At 36.6% G+C, this 24,864-nt stretch overlaps 1 protein-coding gene across 3 annotated transcripts in view; it reads right to left on the reverse strand.

The window, feature by feature from the left end:
- Nucleotides 1-24,864, reverse strand: part of PBX3 (PBX homeobox 3) — a 217,200-nt gene that overhangs the window by 170,576 nt on the left and 21,760 nt on the right. Inside the window, exon 1 of one of the 3 annotated variants that reach the window (XM_059141026.1) lies at nt 22,092-22,209. The exons of the other annotated variants lie outside the window; for them this stretch is intronic. The gene's annotated coding sequence lies outside the window, so the exon portion shown is untranslated. Of the gene's footprint in view, nt 1-22,091; nt 22,210-24,864 lie in introns of those variants that run through there. 3 annotated transcript variants of the gene reach the window in all.

The raw sequence follows: 24,864 nt of genomic DNA on the forward strand, positions 1-24,864 counted from the left end.
GAAACTCCATGGGAGGAAAATAGCCATCAGTGTATTTCATAATCCTAGATTTAAACAGCTTTTCTAACAAGCTGTCTGGGTAATTACTAAGCTATCTAAGAATTACTGTGAACTTTGTACCTTTTTAGTTCACTGACAGATGACTATTTGTTATTAGCTCAAGTAATAATAATGTATTAAAATGCTTGCTTAATATACAGAAACATATGTTTGCATTTAGACTACAATGAACTTTGTTCCCAAGAAATATATTGTGAAAAGTCACATATAAATTGTGAATCATCAGTAGGGATAACAAAAATAAAATCAGTTGGTATTTCTCTCAGTCTGTGACAAATAAAAAAGTCGCCTCATGCCTAGATACATATTCTAGAGGAATATTTCTTGATTTGAGAAAAATATTGCTGCTGTTGTTATGTTAATGCTTTCCTTGTGATCATAACTATAGCTGGAGAGGAAAGTTTATTAAATTCTCCTTAAGAATTCCTGATCTTTACAAACATGGTTAAGTGTGTTGATCTGATTTTCTAAGAATTAAATAACTCACCTTCAGTAGAGGTAAAGTAGCTCAGAGACCAAATCCATGAACTGTCAAAAAATTCTAATTGAGGAGGACATTCTGAAAACTAAAGTATGTTCAATAAGAGAAAGACTGAGGCAGAAAGAACTCTTGTCTCTTTCTTGTGTTATTTAGAGCATATAACTAATTCCAGCAGGTTGAAGGAGACCTCATTAAAAAATATTTATTGATTAGTAATTTAAATGTTACAGAAAATTTCTGCCACATTTCAAAACTCTACTTTTTAATTCTAAATAAGTCCTTAAAATAGAACAAAGGTTTTCTAATGTATTGGTTAATTTCAAAGCTTATTTTATGTGTCTTTTCTTTTGATATTATATATTAACATCTTGTAACATTTTTGTTAGTCACTAGGTTACAATCCTATTGATTTAGAAACGAACAGGAAAAAAAGAGACAAATGGTCGTTAGCATAATGGCAAGAGTGTGTTTTCAACTAAGAATTACTAGGGGGTAGTTACCATATTAATTAGGCAATCCATGTTCCTTGCAAATATAATATAAACACATGAAACCTGAACTTTTAAATATGGTAAACCACGTATAAGAATACATCAGTACAAATTAGGAATTATATGTCTAATGACTATACAGTTCCTCTTCAAACACAGGCTCTCATAGTATTACACACAATTAAGAACTGACTAACACTTTCTGGTGCTTGCTAATCAAGAAAACCTCTTTGGAGTGGATGGACTCGAGTTATGATTTAAAGAAGGAGAAGGAAATAGTGAGCAGATAGGAAGAAAACTATTCCCTATATATTAGGCCTTACAGCCTCCCTACTGCAGACAATATATCTCTTTTCTTAGCCATAGGCTACCCACTCACAAGTCTTTACAACATCCATGGTGGTGGTAAGGAACAATTTAATACAACAGCCCGCCCCACAGAAAATTTCCACTCAACTTTAAAGGCTTGTCATATCTGTCCCATCAATTGGTGAGAAGAGATGAAAATGGATTCTCCAGAGCAATAGGCTTAATGCACTACCCCTGAGGTAGTAAACCATCCCACTTAGTGTAAATAGTTTTGAAACCTGGTGATATAAGTATAAGATCCATTTCTCATCTGTAAAAGCAAAGGCTAAAGCATATTAACTGCTATGGTTTCAAATCATCAGTAAAGCTAAAATACCAGGAGAGAAAGGTGAGGATCCACTAGCCATGGCTCTGGACTTTAACCCTCGGCAGTGAATTGAATACATGCCAAGTCCAGTTTCTAATTTTAATTTGAACTATTCCCATACTAACTACATTTTCACTAGATATTACTAATTGTATAATCACAAACAACAGAAAACAGGCATGTAGAACATTACCTAAAAACAAGCCAGACTTTACAGCTTAAGAGTCAAGGCTGAAATTAAGTAAAGACAATCCAGAATATGCAAGAGGACTCTTAGTCTATCATATTAAAAAAGGTTCAAAGTAGTGAAGATATAAATTTTCCACAACTGTTAACTATATGTACAACCACCATGTTTTCATATTTCTCATATCATAAGTTCAAATACAATGCTTAAACGTGACAGCACTTCAGCAAATCATTTTTTAAATTGCTTTGAGACTTTATATATTAAAGATTTATTTTACATTTTTAAAAATTTATTTTTAGATTTTCCATTAGCATTAAAATGGAAATTATATTGTTATTAATGGTCCACAGTCTCGCAGTGTCAATGCCAGTGGAATAATCTCACTGGGTAAAGCCCTCCATTAATATAATATGGGATCAAATACACTGGTTTCTTGAGATCCAATAAGGCACCACTGGAATCACTGCAGTTTATATGTTGTATATGATTGTTTGACAGAGTACATACCAGGCTCTAAGGACCCATGGATTTAGTAAAACCAGAAGCATTTATTTTACTGGTTAACCTAGAGTATACACTTCCATCAGAAAAAATACAATAGCAGTAAAAGGAACTGGCTTTTAATAAATTCTGAATCTAAATATTTTTTCGGCTGCCAAATGATTCTCTGGAAAAGTATATAGATACAACCGCTAGGTTCTATATGTGAAAACATTACAAATCAGAAGAACAATATTAATATTTCCTCTTTGTTAAGACATTAATATCTTACTATAACACAGTATACCTCAGAACATATTTAAATCCTGCATAGATTTTTTTTTACCTGGGACCATACCAAAAGGGTTTCCATTAACGAGTAACAATTATCTAGAAAATATTTCTGGAGCGTGGGCACAAAGAACGGAATTATAATGGGGCCTTACATATAAAGGATATAGCGACAGAAGCAACATTACAAGGCTTCCTTTAGAGTGAGGATGAAGCCAGTGACTGCTGTTTGTACACTACCATTAGAAAGAGACTGTTCTGCCAGAGGCAGAAAAGTTGGTAAGTGAATGCATCAATACTGAATTCAGTCAGTGTTGCCTTCAAAATGTAATGGCTCATTCAGTGCAAACATTAGGAAAAAGCTAATAGAAGGGTTTCCTAGCCAGCTAGATTGAACACAACATGAGGTCCTCCCTTGGTATACACAATGAACAGTGTTTAATTCTGCCTTCTGGTTGCCCAACTTTGTGATCTTTGGAATGAAGCGGGGGATAAAAGAGATTCTGGGCTTTGCTTTGTTTTATCAGCTTATGGGGCTGTTAAAAAAAAAAAATGCTGAGGTTCTACTTCCTTTTCACAAACCAAACATAATCCTGGGAAAAGGCATAAACAACTAATAATAGTCTTGGGTACTTATTTTATCCTCAGAATCTTTGTTGTTTTTATAAGTTGAAAAGGGTGACATAGAAAAAAGCTAAATGATTAACTTTTCATAGTACTAGATAGGGCATCATTTGTAACATAAACTAAGCAGTAACTAGCGAGGATTCCATTTTTTCCCTTTTCACCAACCTTGATTTTAGAAAGGTTTTTAATTCTAAAGTTTTATGGTTGCCCAAAGAGGCAATTTGCCCTACTATTGTGTTTCTCAAACTTTAATGTGTGTATGATCACCTGGAAATCTTATTAAAATACAATTTCTGATTCAGTAGGTCTGGAGTGGGGCATACAATTGTACAATTCTAATATGTTCCCAGGTGATGGCCATACTGCCAGTCCAGAGCACTTTCCCATAGTAAGGGTCTAGCAAACATAGCAGTTTTTCTTCCCCAACAACTTCTACATTTCCAGAATTTAAAAAAAAATTTAGTAACTCAATTTCTCCAGGTTTTCATTTCTTCATTTGTAAAATGAAGAATTGGTATAATTTCTTTTGCAAGAAAGCACTACATTTGGAGAAAAGCAAAAAGTATAAGCATTACAATAATAAGATTAAAAATGCTGGGGCACCTGGGTGGCTCAGTGGGTTAAGCCTCTGCCTTCAGCTCAGGTCATAATCTCAGGGTCCTGGGATCGAGTTCCGCATCAGGCTCTCTGCTTAGCAGAGAGTCTGCTTCCTCCTCTCTCTCTCTCTCTCTGCTGCCTCTCTGCCTACTTGTGATCTCTCTCTGTCAAATAAATAAATAAAATCTTTTAAAAAAAATGCTTATTACACATTGAAGTTGAGTGATAGGGTACACGGAAGTCTGTTATACTCTTCTCTCTAGTTGTGAATTATGCTTTTAAATCTTCATAATAGAAAGCATTTTAAAATGTGACCAATCACTAAATTCCCTAAAAAAGTTGTTGTATTTTATATATAGTGGTTTTAACATACTGTGTTAAACTTTTAAAAATTCATCCAAAAGGCACAAAAAACATTTGGGATGATAAATGTTCTTATTCTCTTGATTGTCAGGATGGAGTCACAGGTAAATATATATATGTGTGTGTGTATACATTTGATTAAAAATTACAATTTGTTAAGTTCAGACATTTACATATATTTTTAATGTTTTATTTTTTTAATATTTTATTTATTTATTTGATAGAGATCACAACTAGGCAGAGAGGCAAGTAGAGAGAGAGGAAGGGAAGCAGGCTCCCCTCTGAGCAGAGAGCTCGATGCAGGGCTTGATCCCAGGACCCTGAGATCATGACCTGAGCTGAAGGCAGAGGCTTTAACCCACTGAGCCACCCAGGCACCCCAAATGTTTTATTTATTTTTGAGAGAGCAAGTGAGGATGAGCAGAGAGGGCAGAGAGAGAAGCAGGCTCCCCACTGATCAGGGAGCCTGACACAGGACTTGATCCCAGAACCCTGGGATCATGACCTCAGGTGAAGTCAGCCACTTAACTGACTGAGCCACCCAGACACCCCCATTTTTTTTTAATAGGTGCAGCTTATTCAAGTGACTTAAATATACCTCAATAAAGCTTTTTAAATAATAATAATAAAGTTTACCTACTCTCAATTTTGTTTATGAAAAACAAAAGCAATAGTTTGAAGTTCTCAATGGGAAAGCACTGCTCCCTATCAGTGGGAGCTGAAAGCAGAGGCTGGTCTTTCAAGTCTTGACCTGAAGGATAGTACTGCAGTACCAAACTAGCCAGTTTTCACTGGGAGAACTAAGACTGCTTAGTTCTAGCAGATCATGTCAACGTCATGCTTAACTGTCTCTACTAGCTCACGGAGCTGCCATCCCGCCACCTCGAAAGCCTCCATTCTCTCTTCCTTCACCTCCCGCACAGATCTAACCACCTAGGGAAGTTATTTTTCTTCAAAAAGCCACACCCTAAAGGATCTATTCCAGTGCAAATGCTGTTTCCTCTGCCAAAAATGTCATTAGCCTTTTTCTGCCCTTTAGACTCCTATCTGTCCTTTATGATCCAGCTCAAAATCTACCACTTTTGTGAAGTCTTTCCTGACGTCCTTAAGCTGTCAGGTACTCTCTAGTCCTTACTCCCACAGTATTCTTCCATACCTCTATGATTCTAATAGGATAGACTATAAATTTGACCATGTACCCCCAATATACAAGTATTTTATTTACTTTACATGTATAATGTTCATGTACTATTATTATTAGCTAATACTTTAACAAATAAGCTACAATTGGGAAAAAGTACACTTAGGGTAAGGTTCATTGTTGCAACAGTGGTCAATTATAAAACACAAAAATAAAAATTATAAAGATTAGAATTAAATTATAAAGAAATGATCAATGTGATTCTAATGTTTTTGCTGACTTCCTATAAAACATTATAGATATTATTTTTCCCTCATTTACAGCCAAGAAATTAGAGTAAGAGTAGAAGTATCAGTTCTACCATTTTAATGTATACTTGTATTATTCCTCTGATTTTAATCCATGTTTTTCTTTGCAGATGCTTCTTAGGTAACTTGTCCATTTCATAAGCATTAATTTAGTTAAATCTAGGCAATACAATACACTCATACTCCCAACCAGGCACACTAACAGGAAATACACAAAAACAAACCAAGAACTGCCACGGGTCCTTCCCAGTACCAAAACACTCTATGTAACAACCTTCTATCACATAAGCACAGATGTCGATCCCTATTTTAAACATTAGTAAAATTTGTCTTATTGTTTAGGAAAGTGTATACTTGAATAGCCAACTTGGAAAGAACCTTCCCAACATCTAGTAAAGCTGATGATGTGTATCCTATGACTCAATGCAGTAGGCAGCATCTAAGAAGGCCTCCAAAGATCCTACCTCCTGCTATTCACACCCTTATGTAATTTCCTCCCCTTGAGTGTGGACTGGACTCATTCCTACTGAGCAGAATATGGTAGAAGTGATGAGATTCCAAGATTAGATTACAAATACACTGTGGCTTCCACCATGGGTTCCCTCTCTCAATCACTTGCTCATTCACTCTGCGGGAAGCCAGCTGCCATATTGTGGGCTGCCCTGTGGAGATGCTATGTAGGAAGGAACTGATGTCTCTGGCCAACAGCCAGTGAGGACCTGAGGCCTGCCAACAGCCATATGAGTGAGCAGAGAAGCGAATCCTCCCCCAGGTGAGCTTCAAGATGACTGCAGGCCCACTGCCACCCGACTATAGTATCGTGAGACACTCTAACCCTGAGGTACCCAGTTAAGTTGTGCATAGATGCTTAATCCAGAGAAACTATGAGATAATAAATATTTGTTGTTTTAAACTGCTAAGTTTTGGGGTGATTTGTTATGTAGCAATTGATAACTGAGCTCAAAAGAGATATCTCCAGAAATATTTGTAACACTTTACATGAAAAATTAGAGCAATTTAAACACTCACCATCAAGAAAATTAAGAATAGTCCTCAATGAAAAACTATACAGCAGGAAAAATGAATGAACTTGAACTAAAAGTTATCAATGTTGAAAATTCTTAAAATCAATGATGAGTGGGAAAAAAGCAAATTGTAGAAAGAAGAGTATAAAACAATTTTATAAGCCTCAAAATATGCAACAACAACAACAAAAATCATGTGAATGATAAACCCCAAATTCAAAATGGGAAGAAGGAGAAAAAGAAAGAGGGATGGAATTAGGGAAGAATACACAGGAACTTTCAATTGCATCTGTAATTTTTCTTAAACTACATGCTGTGTACATGGATATTTTCATGTTATGTATACTTTTTATATTGCCTCAAATCTTTTGCATTAAAAAATTATAAAAATACTAGAGTTAAAATAAATGAAATAAATAACATATAACAACACATACATGCAAAATAAAGTACATGTGATGAAATGGATAAACTTGGGACGCCTGGGTGGGTCAGTTGGTTGGACGACTGATTGCCTTCAGCTCAGGTCATGATCCCGGAGTCCTGGGATCGAGTCCCGCATCGGGCTCCCAGCTCCATGCAGAGTCTGCTTCTCCCTCTGACCTTCTCCTTGCTCATGCTCTCTCTCACTGTCTCTCTCTCAAATAAATAAATAAAATCTTAAAAAAAAAGAAAAAAGAAATGGATAAACTTAAACAGTTTTGATAGTTTGTTCCCCATTCCAATGAATTTCGGTATATATCCCACATAAGACCACTACTCATATACTGTAACACTTATTACCATTACAATGTCAATTATCTATTTAAATGTATATCTCCTCCCCAGGCCATGGGGAACTTCAAGGCCCAGAAAAAGTATTCAGTGAATGTTTGCAGAATAAATTAATGGTATGAAGAGTGCTGATGGGTTTCATTTTCCTAACTTAGTATCTGTTTATTTCCAAATAAACTGGCCATAGTTTAATCTCCACAGGAAACAACTAATGACCTAAGAAAAATTAACTTGGCAAAGCTGCATCCACTGTTGTTCATTAACCAATATTAATAATCATTCACATTCATTAAAAATGTTGGCACAAGGCTCAGTCTTCCTCTCCATCCCAAGTCATGCCATTAGGCTGGCTTCAGGGAGCATATAGGAAATTCAACCAACATCTTAGCCTTACAGTTCTCTGACCTCCTTAAAATCAATAATCTTTAGCTCCATTTCACTTTGACTCACCAACTCCCAAGGCCACATCCTGGACTTTATAATTCATCACCTTGAACTTCTCCACCTTTGAAGTGAAATACAAATGGCTCATTCTACAATTAAAGCCACTAACCCTGCCAGGCCCCTCATTCCCTTTCCCCCATTCTACCTGCTCCTCAATCTAATTGAGTCAACCAATCCTCAAACCCCTCCATTTTCTCCCATTAGCCACCATCCGCAATGGATTATATAGCTGAACATCCAAACTGTGCATACAACAGAGCCCTATAATCTATTTCACTCCTATCCTTTTCTCCCATCTGCTAAAAAAAGTCCCCAAGCATATGCTAATCTTATAATCTGCACGAATTTCCTGAAGAAATCAAAGTGGTCATGCTTGTACTGTTTCAGAATCAGCCTCCAAACTCAGCTGAGCCCTCAACAATCAATTCTTTTTCTTATCCTTGGCCGGCTCACACATTTATTCTTTCTTCCACGCCTTTATCACTCCCTTCAAACTGTGTGCCACTCCAGCCCAACTTTTACTCTACAGACAATCTCTCCTACTTCATCAAAAAAAAGTTAATCCATATGATTCACTTCCCTTCAGCTTTCCAATTTCCCATTATAAATTTTTCTAAATTCTAATTCATATCTCGCATTATCTCCAAACTTAAAAAACATAATATCCACCATCTAATGAAAGCCAACTCCATCTGTATTCTTAACTCTTTTCTTCTGTCCCCTTTTACACCCTGCTCCTCTATTCTTCCCTATTCTACTCTGTCCTCTCTACAGACCCTCCTACCACTCCAACTAATATATTCAAATCCTGTGCCAACTTAAAAGAGAAAAAAAATCTCTGACCTTGCATCATTTTCTAATTACCATCCAATTCCTCTCCTGTTTTCATTCAAATGTCATCATTCCACTGACCCAGTTTATGATAAGGATATCTTATTTCAGTTGCATCTTACTGGGAAAGTTTCATCTTCTCAGTGGAAATCATTTTCCTCTCTTTGCACCACTATCTTCTTAGTTTTCACTCTACAACACTCTCCTGGTTTTCCTAGTACTTTGTGGCCATTAGTTCTCTGCCTCCAGTGTGGTCTCCTCTATGGTAACCTTCCCTGGGATCCTCCCTGATCTCACCCACCCTTGTATTTTCCACAGTAAGGTGGAGACCTCTCAATCCCTATTTACAGCTCAGATTTCCTCCCTCTAGAAAGAAAAATTCAAGCCCCTATATCTTTCAATGGAATGTATATACTGAGCCTCCCCATAGGCACCACAAACTCAACATAGTCAACCGTATCTCCCTTTCAAGACTGAGATCAACAAAATAAGTAAAGCTCCAAGGGCCAGTCCCTTCACAGAAAAATTGAAAAAATAAGAAAAACAAAAAATCAGAATCTGATTTTTCAGAACTCTAAAATAATCAAAGGGTTATAGCAAACGGGCAAATGCCGAAACAACAACAATGAAAAAGGTAATGTTAAAACAGCAGGAAAGGTTCACAGCACTTTTACTTTCCCTTCCCCCACCCGACTCAGTGGTGGTCTCAAAAACAGCAGCCTGTGTTCTGAGTGTGAGACACTGGTCCCTAGTTCTGGAGAGAGCAAAGCAGATCTTATTCTAAGAGAAATGTGTTTGTTTGGACCTGTCCAGAGCTGTCTGAAGGACTGATGCAAGGTGCTTATCTTTTGCCTAACTCAGATCCTACTCAGGGTGCAAAAGGAGACATTCCTTTAATAGAGAGAGAGAGAGAGAGAGAGAGATTTTTAAAACTTGTAAGCAAAAGAAAGAAGCTGCTGCCCACTGGGGCAAAAGATTATAGTTGAAACAAACAATAAAGCTCTGAAAACCTGGGGAACAAAGCTGGAGAGTGAGTTTTCTGGGAAATTAGGGCATTTAAAAGACCACATATACTATGTGATTTACAAAATCAAATGAATACTCCTGGCAGGACACATGCTGTAGGACCTGACAATTCCCTACCCTAAGCTTTGACCTGTGGTTGATTTCTAGGCTCAGCACAAGAGAGTAAAGACTAAGACATGGTTGTAAATGGCCTAGCTAGTAGTTCGCAATCACTGGGAAATGTTTATCTTTTCTTCTTCTTGATTTTCCTCCTTTATTTTTATTAAAATATATTTGGGCCGGGGGGGTTCCCAGCATTCAAGAAAATCACCATCAAAATACTACCTGAATACAGTCTAAAGGAACAGAGACTTCAGACAGCATTCATGACAAATACAGATTTTACAAAAACAGTCTTTAAAAAATCCATAAACAAATAAAAGCCACAGTCCACAGCAAGAAACAACTTTGAGAAAGGAAAAGAATGTGATTTCCAGAGATACTATATTATACTATTCAAAATGCCTAGTTTTCAACAACAACAACAACAACAAATTACAAAGTAAGCAAAGAAACAAGATAGTATGGTCTATTCTAAAAGAAATAAACAAAAACTGTCCCTGAAGAAGCACAGATATTTTTTAAATAAAAAAAAAAAAACTTTATATAAATATTTTAAATAAACTGTCTAAATATGCTTGAAGAGCTAAAGAAAACTATGGACAAAGGGATTTTTTAAAAAGTTTTAAAAGTTTCAACAAAAGAATATATCAATAGAGACAAAAACTATAAAAAGAAACCAAACAGAAAATCTGGGGCTGAAAAATACAATAACTGAAATGAAAAATTCACATGAGGTTTCAATAGCATATTTGAGCAGACAAAAGAATTGCTGAACTTGAAGACAGGTCAAATGAAATTATCTAGTCTGAGAAGAAAAAACAAAGAAGAAAATCAAAGGAGCCCAAGAAACCTGTGGGACACCATTAAGCATATGAACATAGATATAATGAGAGTCACAGAAAGAGAGGAGAGAGAAACAGAAAGAATATTTGAAGAAATAATGGCAGAAAATATCCAAAGTTAGATAAAAGACATGAAGCTACATACCCAAGAAGTTCAGTAAGCTCTAAGACATATAATGCAAAGAGATCCGCACTGAGACACATTATCAAATAGTTGAAAGACAAAAAGAGAATCCTGAAAACAGCAAGAAGATGTGAATCATTACATAAAAGGAATCTTCAATAAGATTAATAGCCAAATTCTTTGCAGAAACAATGCTGGCTGGAAGGTAGTACAATGACGTATTTAAAGTGCTGCAGGAGAAAAAGTACCAACTAAGAATTCTGTATCTATTAAAATTATCCTTCAATAATGAAAAAGAAATTAAGGCATTCTGGGCAAACAAAAGTGGAGGGATTTCATCATTAATAAATATGCCCTACAAAAATGCTAAAAGGAATCCTTGGTGCTGAAATGAAAAAACACTAGACAGTAACTAGAAGACATATGGAGAAACAGAATTTCAGTAAAGATAACTAAATAAATATAAAAATCGAAAACCAATGTCACTGCATTTTAGTTTGTAACTCTCTTTGTATTTCCTGTATTACTTAAAAGACAAATACATTTAAAAATATATAAGTATTTCAATGAGTACACAATGTGTAAAGATATAATTTATGACAATAACAACATAAAGGACAGAAATGGAACTGTATAGGAGTCAAGTTTTTATATGTTACTGAAAATAAGTTGATACCAATTTATTTATTTGTTTTTTAAAAAGGTCAAATTTATGTATTTATTTGACAGAGAGAGAGAGCACAAGCAGGGAGAGTGGCAGAGGGAGAGGAAGAAGCAGGCTCCCTGCAGAGCAGGGGAAGCCTGATATGGGACTCAATCCCAGGACTCCAGGATCATGACCTGAGCCGAAGGCAGTGACCCAACCATCTGAGCCACCCAGGTGTCCAAGTTGATACAAATTTAAATGACTTCACTATAAATTTAGGATATTAATTGTAATCCTTATGGTAACCACTAAGAAACTATCTAAAAAGTTTACATGAAAGGAAATGAGAAGAGAGTCAAAACAGTACACTACTAAAAAATCAATTAAACACAAAAGGAGATAATGGAATAAGGAACAAAAATTTATAAGACATACTTTAGAAAACACAATATACCACAACCTGCAAGATATAGCAAAAGTGGTGCTCCGAGGGACTACATAGATATAAAAGCCTATATCAAAAAAAGAAAGATCTCAAATCAATAACCTAACTTTACACCTTAAGGAACTAGGAAAAACAACAACAACAAACAAAATCTGACACTAACAGAAAGGAGGGAATAATAAGATAGAGATATAAAAAACGGAGAATAGAGGGCCACAGTTAGTTGAGCAGCCAACTCTTGGTTTTGGTTCGGGTCCTGATCTTGGGGTCATGGGATCGAGCCCCACATAGGGCTCCATGCTCAGCATGGAGTGTGCTTGAGATTCTCTCTTCCTCTCCCTCTGCCCCTTCCACTCACACACACTCTCTCTCTCTCTGAAATAAATAAATAAATCTTTTTTAAAAAAGAAATGGAGACTTGAAAGCCAACATAATCAAGGAAACTAATTCTGGTTCTTTAAAAATCAACAAAATTGACAAACTTTAGCTAGATTAAAACCAGACAGAACAGTCAAATAACTAAAAATTAGAAAGTAGAAACATTATCACTAACCTTATAGAGATAAAAAGAATTACTGTACACTAATCGATTACCTAGAAAAAATAGACAAATTCCTTGAAAACACACAAATTAACTAAACAGGATCAAGAAGAAAAAGAAAGTCTGAATAGATTTGTAACAAGTGAAGAGACTGAAGAAGTTAATCAAAAAATTTTCCAAGAGGGAACTTGGTTAAGCATATGCCCTAAGCTCAGGTGATGATCCCAGAGTCCTGGGACTGAGACCTGCATCAGGATCCCTGCTCGGCAGGGAGTTTGCTTCTCCTTCTGCCTCTGCCCCTACCCCAGACAGCTTATGTGCTCTCTCTCTCTCTCAAATAAAAAAAAAAAAATTTTTTTAAGATTTTATTTATTTATCAGAGAGAGAGAGAGGGAAAGAGAGCAAGCACAGGCAGACAGAATGGCAGGCAGAGGCAAAGGGAGAAGCAGGCTCCCTGCCGAGCAATGAGCCCGATGTGGGACTCGATCCCAGGACGCCGGGATCATCACCTGAGCCGAAGGCAGCTGCTCAACTAACTGAGCCACCCAGGCATCTCAAAAAAATAAAATCTTAAAAAATTTTTTTTCCAACAAAAAAAAGGCCAAGATAAGATGGCTTCACTGGTGAATTGCATCAAACTAACACCAATCCTCAAACTCTCCCAAAAGATCAGGAAAGGAAGAAACATTTCTAACCCATTCTTTGACACAAGTATTATTGTGATGCCAAAGCCAAACTTGCACCAAAAAAAGAAAACTACAAACCACTATCTTTTATGAATGTAGATGCAAAAATCTTTAATAAAATATTAGCAAACCAAACCCAAGAGCATTTTAAAGGGGCTATATGCCATGATCAAGTGGGACTTATCCCAGGAGTGCAACAGTAGTTCAACATATGAAAATCAAAATAATACACCACACTCACAGGATGAGTTAAAAACAAACAAAAACATGATCATCTCAATTGATACAAAACCACATTTGACAAAATCCAATGCTATTTCATAATAAAAATGCTTGGAAAACAAGGAATAGAAGGAAACTTCCTCAACATCATAAAGGGCATTCATGAAAAACCCACAAGTAACATAATACACAATAGTAACAGACTGAAAACATTCCCTTTAAAATCAAGAACAAGACAAGGATGCCCACTTTCATCATGGCTATTCATCAAAGTGTTAGACGTTCTAGCCAGGTCAATGAGGCAAAAGAAAAAATAAGAGGCATTCGAACTGGAAAGGAAGAAGTAAAACTGTATCTATTCTTCTATGACATGATTTTATGTAAGGAAAATTCCAAAGAATCCACAAAAAAACCTACCAGAGCCAATAAATAAATTCAGCAAAATTACCGGGTAGAAGATCAGCACACAAAACTGGTTGCATTTCCATACACCAGCAATGAATAATCCATAAACATAATTAAGAAAACAATTCCATTCACAATAGCATCCAAAAGAATAAAATACCTAGGAATAAATATAACCAGGGAGGTGAAAGGCAGTACACTTAAAACTACAAAATATTGCCAAAGAAATTGAAGAATTAAATAAATGGAAATATATCCCATGCTCATGGATTAGAAAACTTAATATTTTTAAGATGGTAATACTATCCAAAGCAACATACAAATTCAATACAATCCCTATCATAATTTTCTGTAGAAAGAGGAAAGTTAATCCTTAAATTCATATGAAATTTCCAGGCACTTTGAATAGTCAAAACGGTCTTGAAAAAGAACAAAGTTAAGGAAACTTCCTATTTCAAAATATACTAAAAAGCTACAGTAATCATAAAACTTATAGTAATGGAATAAGGACAGACATACAGATTATTGGAATACAACTGAAAGGCCAGAAATAAACCCACATGGCTATAGCCAATAAATTTTGTTTAAGGTTTCCTTATTCAGGGGCACCTGGTCAGTTGGTTAAGTCTCCAGCTCTTGATTTTGGTCCAGGTCACCACGTCTGGGGATGCAACCCTGCACTGCGCTCCATGCTCAGTGGGGAGTCTGCTTAGGGATTTTTCTTCCTCTCCGTCTGGCTCTACCTCCCCACTCATGCACTCTCTTCCTCCCTCTCTCTCTAAGATTTTTTTATTCATTTTAGAGAGAGAGAGGGAGAGAGTCGGGGGGAGGGGCAACGGCAGAGGGCTGGTAGAGAATCTCATGCGGACTCTCCTTGAGCACAGAACCCCACATGGGGCTGGATCTCCTGACTCCAAGACCATGACCTAAGCCAAAAGCAAGAGTCAGATGCTCAACTAACTGAGCCACCTAGGCCCCTTAGCAGAGATTTTTTACGAAGATGGCAGGACCATTCTGTGGGGAAAGAACGATCTCTTCAACAAATGGTGCTGGGGCAGATGAGTATCTGCATCCCAGAGAACAAAGCTGGACCACGACCTCATACTATATGCAAAAGTTAACTCAATCAACCCATCTAAATTAAAGAGCTGGGGCGCCTGAGTGGCTCAGTGGGTTAAAGCCTCCGCCTTCGGCTCAGGTCATGATCCCAGGGTCCTGGGATCAAGCCCAGCATCAGGCTCTCTGCTCAGCAGGGAGCCTGCTTCCCTTCCTCTCTCTGCCTGCCTCTCTGCCTATTTGTGATCTCTCTCTGTCAAATAAATAAAAATAAAATATTTAAAATAAATAAATAAATAAATAAAAGAGCTAAAACCACAAAACTCTTAGAAGAAAATATAGTGGTCTTCAGGTCCTTGGATTTGGCAATAAATTCTTAAATATAATGCTAAAAGCAAATGCAATAAAAGGAAAAACTGATAAACTGGATTTCATCAATATTAAAAACTTGTGTGCATCAAAGAACATTTCCAAGAATGTGAAATAACAAGCTACAGAATACACCCACAGGATAAAATATTTACAAATCACATACCTGGTAAGGAGAGTCTAGTATCCAAAATATATAAAGAAAACTGTTACAACTCAACAACAAAGACAAGCTATCCAAATAAAAAATGGGGAAAAGGTCTGAACAGTTATTTCTCCAAAGAGGATATATAAATGGACAAAAAGCATGAAAAGATTTTCATTATCAGTAATTATTAGGGAAATGCAAATCATCAAAACCACAATGAGGTATCATTTCACACCTAGTACGATGGTATTTGTCAGAGAGAGAGAAAGTAGGGGGAGGGGCGGGCTGAGGGAGAGGGAGAAGCAGACTCCCCACTGAGCAGTGAGCCTGATGTGGGGCTTGATCCCAGGACCCTGGGATCATGACCTGAGCCAAAGGCAGACGCTTAACTGGATGAGCCAACCAGGTGTCCCAACAACTTTTTTTTAATAGAAAATAAGAGGTGTTCATGAGAAAATAGAAGCCCCACACAATGCTGATAGGGATATAATATGAAGCACTCACTGTAGAGAACAGTTTGGTGTCTCCTCAAAAAGTTAGAAATAGATTTATCACTATCACTATTTATCACTTATCAATAAATTCCATTCCTAGGTATATACCCAAAAGAACTGAAAACATGTACTCAAACACTTGTTCACAAATGTTCCTAATATTCACAAGAGCTATTCAAAAATAGCCAAAACCCAGAAATAGCCCACATGTCATAACATGAAGAATGGACAGAATGCAGTATAGCTACAAAATGGAATATTATGACCATAAAAAGGAATGAAGTATTGAAACATGCCACAACATGGAAGAAACGTGAAAACACTGTTAAGTGAAAGAAGTCAGTCACCACATATACTGTATATATCTGACCCTGAACAATTGAGGGAATTAGAGCCTCCAACCCCCTACGGAGTTGAAAATCCACTTCAACTTGCCCAAAACTTGATTACTAATAGCCTATTGTCCAGAAACCTCACCAATAACATAAACAGCTGATTGACACATACTGTGTATGGAATATGTATTAAATACCATATCATTATAATAAAGTAGAATAGAGAAAATATTAAGAAAATCATAAGAGGGGCACCTGGGTGGCTCAGTGGGTTAAAGCCTCTGCCTTCAGCTCAGGTCATGATCCCAGAGTTCTGGGATCGAGCCCCACATCAGGTTCTTTGCTCAGCAGGGAGCCTACTTCCCTCTCTATCTCTGCCTGTCTCTCTGCCTACTTGTGATCTCTGTCTGTCAAATAAATAAATAAAATCTTTAAAAAAGAAAAAAGAAAATCATAAGAAAATACATTTACAGTACTGCACTGTAAAAAATCTGCCTGTGAGTGGATCTGCACAGTTCAAACCTGTGTTGTTCAAGGTCAACTATAATTCCATTTACGTAAAATATCCAGAATAGGTAAATCCAGAGACAAAAAGCAGATTGTATTGCCAGTGGTGGTGGGGAGGGAGAAACAGTGTGTGACTGCTTAACAGATATGCGTGATTACCTTCTGAGGTGATGAAAATGTTCTGGAACTAGAGAGAAGTGGTCGCACAACAATGCAAATGTACTAAGTGTCATGTAATTTTACACTTAGCAAATGTACTAAGTCTCACTGAATTATACAAAGTGGTTAACTATGGTTATATGACTTTCACCTAAGGATATATATTTTTTAATTTCTTAAGATTTTATTTATTTATTTGTCAGAGAAAGAGAGAGTACACAAGCACAGGAAACAGCAGGCAGAGGGAGAAGAGAAGCAGGCTCCCAGCTAATAAGGAGCCTAAAGCAGGACTCAGTCCTAGGATCCTGGGATCATGACCTGAGCCAAAGGCAGAGGCTTAACGGACTGAGACACCCAAGCATCCCAGGATATATTTTTTAAACTGATCCCCTCAACGAATGGAATAACTATATAGTGCTGACATAAATATAAGCTACTATAAACATTTTGGAAAACAATTTGACATTATCTACCAAAACTGATAACGAACATACCCCATGACCCTGCAATTCCATTTTATTTATTTTTATTTTTTTTAATTCTTTTTTTTTTAAAGATGTTATTTATTTATTTAACAGAGATAGAGAGATCATAAGTAGACAGAGAGGCAAGCAGAGACAGAGAGAGAGAGAGAAAAAAGCAGGCTCCCTGCTGAGTAGAGAGCCCAAAGCGGGACTCGATCCCAGGACCGTGAGATCATGACCTGAGCCGAAGACAGAGGCTTAACCCACTGAGCCACCCAGGTGCCCCTTTTTATTCTTTTTTATGTAATCCCATTTTTAAAATTTCTCAGTTGATGACAACTACTTACCTGGTCACCTACTAAAAACAAACAAATATCCATGTATTCTCCTCCCTCACATTCTATATTCAGTTCATTTCAACAAATTGACATTGACTATTTCCTACCATGTGCTAGCTGACACAACGATGAACAAAACATATCTCTGCCTTACAGAGCTCACAATTAACTGACAGCAATATAAAATTAAACACATAATCAAAATATAGTATCATAAGCACAGTAAGAAGGGAAAAAAACAGGATGCTACTGGAGCACATGAGCTGGGGAAGTTCAAACGTTTCCTGGAAGAAGGACACCCAGCCTAATAAGTTCTTAAGGATACATAGGCTAAGTCAGACAGTGAAGGGAGACAAAAAAATTCTAATCAATCACTAATCCTTACCTTTTTTTTTTTAGTTTTATTAAAACCATTTTTCCCTCTTTTTAAATCTCTACTATTACCCTCTAGAAGTACATACATCATCACTGACTTGAGAAAGCCTCTTAACCAGTATGTTCCTTCTAATAGTTTCCAAAGTGAATCATGTGGAAAATCTGATATCACTCTCTTGCTTAAATCCATCAGTAACTACCCAAAATACAGAATAAAACCTTCTCCCCACACAGAATTAAAGCCTCACTGATGTGATCTCTGCCTGTCCCATTCCTGCCTTTTCTTCTCACTTGATGATTCCGCTTATATTTATCCACATATATCACTCTATTTCTCACCAGAAAGTACTTGCTTTGTACTTCTGATGCCTTACTTATGTTACTAACGTATAATGAGTCCTCAATCCATGTTTCTCGAAGAAATAAATGAACAGATTAAATAACAGCAAAAACTGTGATTTATGCCAGATACCACATTAGATGCTGTGTACACATTCACCTCTAATTCTCACAACCACCTTGAAAGCTAGCTATTAGCAACCTCAGATCAGGAAAAAGATCAGGAAAATGCTCAGGTAACATTAGGTAACTTGGAGAGGTTACAAATCAATTAAGTAGCAGCTCCAGAGGTGGGACTTAAATCGGTTGAATTCTAAAACCAGTATTTTTCTACTGTGTCAAGCTGCTTCCCAAATTACTCTTAAATATTCTCTCTCTCCAAATATTAGTGCATCTTATTATTTATAAACTGCCTTCCCCAATGTGAACATCAATTAGAACTGTCCAACTCTAATTGTGTTAAGATGTGCCAAATGTTGCTTTAGGAGTACTAACCCAGTTCCCAAAACAAAGAAGTGACAAAGAACTAATAATTATTAATAGCTATATCATTCCAATAAAACAATTCCTGTCAATCATCTGTCTAAAATGGGGGGGCCAAGTTTTTATTTTGTATGACAAGATTGCAAATCACCTTACCATTTCTTAATTCTTCAAGCAATATACATTTTAGTTTGCTTGAGAGTGGAATGAAAAACAGATCCTCCTTATCACAAACATGTAACTGCCCTCAGGAGGCAGATAGTGAAGAAAGATCCACCTTGAATTAAGCAGTGCATGCTTCTTATGTACTTAGAGGTTAATATTTTGATTTCTTGTGTATCCACCACCTACTGTGCTACTATAACACACACAGACACACACTGTACAAGCAGAGACAACATGAGCTCTGTATCACACTAGGTCCCCTGATTATCCAGTCTGCTAACATGAAGGACTCCCATGCGTACATTCCTCACCCCAAAATAAAACATTCTCCAAAAACTTAAGACCCAGAAGAATTAAAAATTCAAACTGTTATGAATGTAAAGCTTAAGCAAGACTAACAGAACTGCAACCATCAAATGCAAAGGAAGAAAAGTAGGTAGAAAAGGAGAAAAGAAAATTAGCAAATATTCAGTATCTACTATATATCAAGCACTATACAAGATATTTCACATAAACATTGCTTGAATAACTGAGAAAAGCATGATTTCACATCCTAATTTTACTAAAGTTAGTCCTGAGAGGGAAGGTAACATGTAAGGAGAGCAACCTTACTTGTTGTTCTTCCATTATTTGCACCATTTTAATGGGATTTTTCTATTAATCTTTGACAAGCCATGAAATTTTATATTTTCACCATGACCAACCCATGAAATTTATCAACTTTGTCCATGATTCATACCAGGTCATAGTTATAATGTCTGCTATGCATTTTAGCTAAATAACCACTGAAACTTCTCCCTTTGGACAGAATGAAAAATCTGCCTATAATTAAAGCAGGAATTGTTAACTACAAGCAGTTAAAGTTTACAGCATTGTTTGACAGTTGAAAAGATAAGCCACTAAAAAGCCTGAGATGCTGTGTCTACCTGTACTTCCCACACATTTGAACAATACTGTGATATCTCTTAGCATCATAAAATCAATCTCAGATTAGGTAATGAAATATGCACCAGCCTTTTCCCAGAACCTTTGACAAATCACACACAATCCTAAATCTTCATAAATCACGATTAAAGACAAGTATATCATCACCAACGCATATATCTTCCCAAGCCTGACCCAGAGACTAATGAGAAAAGGCCTAGACTATCTCATCTGATTAATTAATTCAAAATGTCTGCTGCTATTCAAATGTGAGGCTGGTATTATTTGAATAACACTTGACAGCAGCGCCTGAAGATATCATTTCTGATTTGTGAAGCTGCCGCTGCATAACTGATGATAGTTTATGAAAATGTTCCAATGAAGCTGCTTTTCTTGGCACAACTGTGAAAGATTTGCCAAAGAGGTGGTTCTTTTTTTGTCAGCAGTTGATGTTGCTAATGTTGTCAAATATTTCCAAAATACACGGTCTCTGGAGTCTTTTCTCCTTAAACATTGCCACAATAGCAGCTTTTCCACCTTCCAACTTTGATTTGCCTGAACACAAAATTGCCTTACAGAAGCCCCTTCTCCTTTTTAACGATCTAAACAGCACCTTCCCAGGATTCACGGAGTCCCTCCAACTAGCAATTTTTTACAGAGGACTTTGACACTGTGCTGGACTGAGCTTGAGGGACCTTTTTTTCCCCTTAACTGAGTATTACTTCTTCCTTACAGAATGTCAGAGGAAGACCACAGAGGGGCACCTGGCTGGCTCAGTCAGTAGAGCATGTAACTCTTGCTCTCCAGGTCGTGAGTTCAAGCCCCACATTTGGTGGAAAGTTTTTTAAAAAACAAAAAAGGGGGAAGGGGAGAAAGACCATAAAATATCTTAAAAGTCTAAATAAGGGGCGACGGGTGGCTCAGTGGGTTAAGCCGCTGCCTTCGGCTCAGGTCATGATCTCAGGGTCCTGGGATCGAGTCCCGCATTGGGCTCTCTGCTCAGCAGGGAGCCTGCTTCCTCCTCTCTCTTTCTGCCTGCTTCTCTGCCTACTTGTGATCTCTCTCTGTCAAATAAATAAATAAATAAATAAATCTTTTTAAAAAAAAGTCTAAATAAGGTTTACCCCTTAAAAAAAAAATTATAGCTTTCCAGTCAAAATGCAATAAATGGGGCTAAGAGAACCTGAGAATCAACACTATGTTCTGATCCACTTTTTACTTTAGAGGTTTTTTTAATAGTTCATACTACATATGGCAATATCAGAGCACACCACTGGCAGATTCTGATAGGCCTTAGTGTTCTTTCTGAACTCAAATTTTCCTTCTTTGCTATTCTATTGAAGAGCACAAAGACTCCTCAGAGATATGTTAAAGAAGCTGCAATGTGCATCTCCTTACCATTCAACTTCTTCTTCCCTGCCACTTGAAACCCACTTGCTTCCAGAAACCTTCTCCATTTACAAGCCCCCTCTATTTCCTCTTCCGTACAGTATATTCCACCTTTCAATACTGTGAAAACAACATTAATACATAACCAGTTTGATTAAATGGGCCAATTCTGCTTTGAAAAACACACTTAGCATTTTTAAATAGTAAATATTAAAGCTGACTGAGACCTCAGAAATCACCCAGTCCAACCCTTATTTCATAAATAATCACTCTGCAACTTCCTCAGACCCCAGGATGCTTATGCTAGATATGTGTGGCCAAAGTGCATCAGTTGATCTCCCCTTTTACTTTTATGAGTGCAGTCAAGAATGACTACAGGGTCCGCTTTACAAACGCAAAGTTGTATCTTAACTTCGAAAACTATTCAGTGGAACATTATATTTGTATAGACACTTAATAAATACTCCCAGAGGACCACAATAGTGGCTGAAGGATGTATTGTTACCTTCAGGAGTAGCATAATAAAAATCTACGTCTTTTCAGGTAATCGTTCCATACAGATACTGGACACAAAAATAAAATCATGAACGTTAGACAAGTTATATTTTATATGTAGTTTACTTCTCAAAAGGTGACACATGGATGCCCAGGCTTTCCTGAGACCCTTTCAGGAGTCCACAAAATCAAAATGATTTTTACCATAGTAAAAGGTTATTGCCCTTTCTTACTGTGTTGACATTTGCACGGACAGTACACAAGCACAGGTAGACGAAATTCCTGGTGCCTTAGCAACCAAGCAAGGCAATGGCACCGAACTATACTAGCAGTCCTTGCATTCTTTACCAGGCACTGAAAAAACAAACAAACAAAAAACTTTTTCACTTCAGAATGTCCTTGATGAAACAGTAAAAATTATTCATTTAATTATACCTTGAGTACATGTCTTTTTAATATTCTGTGTGACAAAACAAGAATTATACACAAAACACCACTGCTGCATATTAAGTATGAGAACAAAACACTTGCACAACTGAGTTCCAAGCTGAACTCGCTGCTTTGAAAACAAGTGACTTACAAACTATGGTTATTTCAAATTAGATATTTGGCATACTTTTTCTTGGAAAATGAACTTTCCAGTTTTTGGAAAATAACTATGTTTCAGTGAAAAAATTAGAATTTTGTAACACTGTATTGTGTCCACCACTTTAAGTATGACAGCTTCCCAGTACTTAAAAACTTTTCTGATATTTACATGTAATATTAACAAATGTAATTGTTTTCCCATCGTCAGTCTTTGCTTGTTTATATTTGAGTATAGTTGACACACAATGCTACATCACTTTCAGGTGTACAACTTAGTAATTTGACAAGCTTATACATTATGCAAAGTTCACCCACTACAAGTGAGCATTTGTCTCAAAACATCACTATTACAGTATCATTGACTATATTCCCTATACTATGCCTTTTATACCCATGACTTATTCATTCCATAACTAGAGGCCTGGGTCCCCCTCTCCCTCTTACCCATTTTGCCCACCCTTAACTCCCATCCCCTCTGGCAACCATCAGTTTTCTATATTTATATGTCTGATTCTGCTTTTTGTTTCTTAATTCATTTTTATTTGAGAGGAGTTTTATGGTATTGTCTTTCTCATTCTGACTTATTTCACTTAGCATAATACCCTCTAAGTCCACATATGTTGTCTCAAATGGTATAAACTCTCTCATGTTTTTTTATGGCTGTATAATATTCGTGTGTGTGTGTACACACACGTATACACGTGTGCAGGCACTCCCATTCCACGTCTTCCTTATCCAACAGATGTAATTTTTTTAAACTTAAATAATGAAACGTGTTAACATTTGGAAGATAAACATAACTCAGTGAACCAATATTTTCCAAATGAACAAGACATGATGTTACAAAATCGTACATGGGTAGAATCACCAATGTGATACTAGACCAACAGATTTTAATGAAATAGAGTAGAAAGTTTTTAAATGTGGCTTTAGATTCCACATTTGAAGTAACCTTTGAGAAACTACCACTGGTCAAGTTTTGGAGTAGCATCAAAAAAGAACATCCACAGTGACTGTAAATTGTTATTAAAATACTCTTCTGGGGCACCTGGGTGGCTCAGTAGGTTAAGCATCTGCCTTTGGCTCAGGTCACAATCCCAGGGTCCAGGGACTGAGCCCCACCTGAGGCTCCCAGCTTGACGGGGATCCTGTTTCTCCCTCTGCCCCTCCCCCTGCTTGTGCTTTCTCTCTCTTCTAAATAAATTAAATCTTTAATAAAATAAAATATTCTTCCCTTTTCCAATTATATGTCTACATGATGTCAAATATCACTTCATATATATCAACCATATGGCAATGGACATAAACAGAAATGTATGAGAATCCAGCTGTCTTCTAACTTGCAAAAACGTAAAATAATGCCATTCTTACCATTTTGTTTTGTTTTGGAAAATGCTCTTTAGGATAACATGTAAAGAGTTGATAATTATAATAATGTTGATTTTGTTATGTAACAAGTTTATGGGGCACCTGGCTGCTCAGTCAGCACAGCATGTGACTCTTGATCTTGGAGTTTTAAGTTCAAGACCCACGTTGGGTGTAAGGATCACTTAAAAATAAAAATGCTTAAAAAAAAATAACAAGTTTATAATTTGTTAAGTAACTTAAATATTTTAAAAGTTTGTTTCAATTTCTAGTACAATATATATTGACAGATACTAAACCCACTTAAAAATTCTTTTAAGAGGGGTGCCTGGGTGGCTCAGTGGGTTAAAGCCTCTGCATTCGGCTCAGGTCATGATCCCAGGGTCTTGGGATCGAGCCCCACATCGGGCTCTCTGCTCTGCGGAGAGCCTGCTTCCTCCTCTCTATCTGCCTGCCTACTTGTGATCTCTCTCTTTGTCAAATAAATAAATAAAATCTTTAAAAAAAATTCTTTTAAGAGTATTAAGGGGATCCAAAGATCAAAAAACTTGAGAATTACTGATATAGATATTTTTCTCAAAAATCTTCATTCAGGAAAGTTTAATATATTAAGTATAGTTTTCTACCTAAGGAATCATTTATTTTATATATATACACAAGACATATACATTTATGCACACACACACACACACAAACACATAAACACACACAATATACATAAGATCTGCATATATTTTAAAGGAATTCTATCATGAAGCAAAACTTGAATCCCTAACAAAGCACCAGGGAGCAAAGAAGCTGCCAATAAGACAAATTCCCTTCCTCACAAGGAGCTTATACTACCTAGAGTGTAAACAATATTTCTTTTTATTACAAGTTAAAACATGCTAATCACCAAATAAGTCCCTTAACAATCCACATCCCAAATTTCAGATTGCCCTCTTCCAAGTCCCTGTCCTTTTTTCCAGGTCTATCAGAAGCCAAGTCTCATTGCTAGCTTGTACTTTCCTTCCATGCAATTGTTCTAATTCATATTCCTGATCTTTTCTCCTC

The sequence above is a fragment of the Mustela lutreola genome, chromosome 12, assembly GCF_030435805.1.
Source record: "Mustela lutreola isolate mMusLut2 chromosome 12, mMusLut2.pri, whole genome shotgun sequence".
NCBI classification, from domain to species: domain Eukaryota; kingdom Metazoa; phylum Chordata; class Mammalia; order Carnivora; family Mustelidae; genus Mustela; species Mustela lutreola.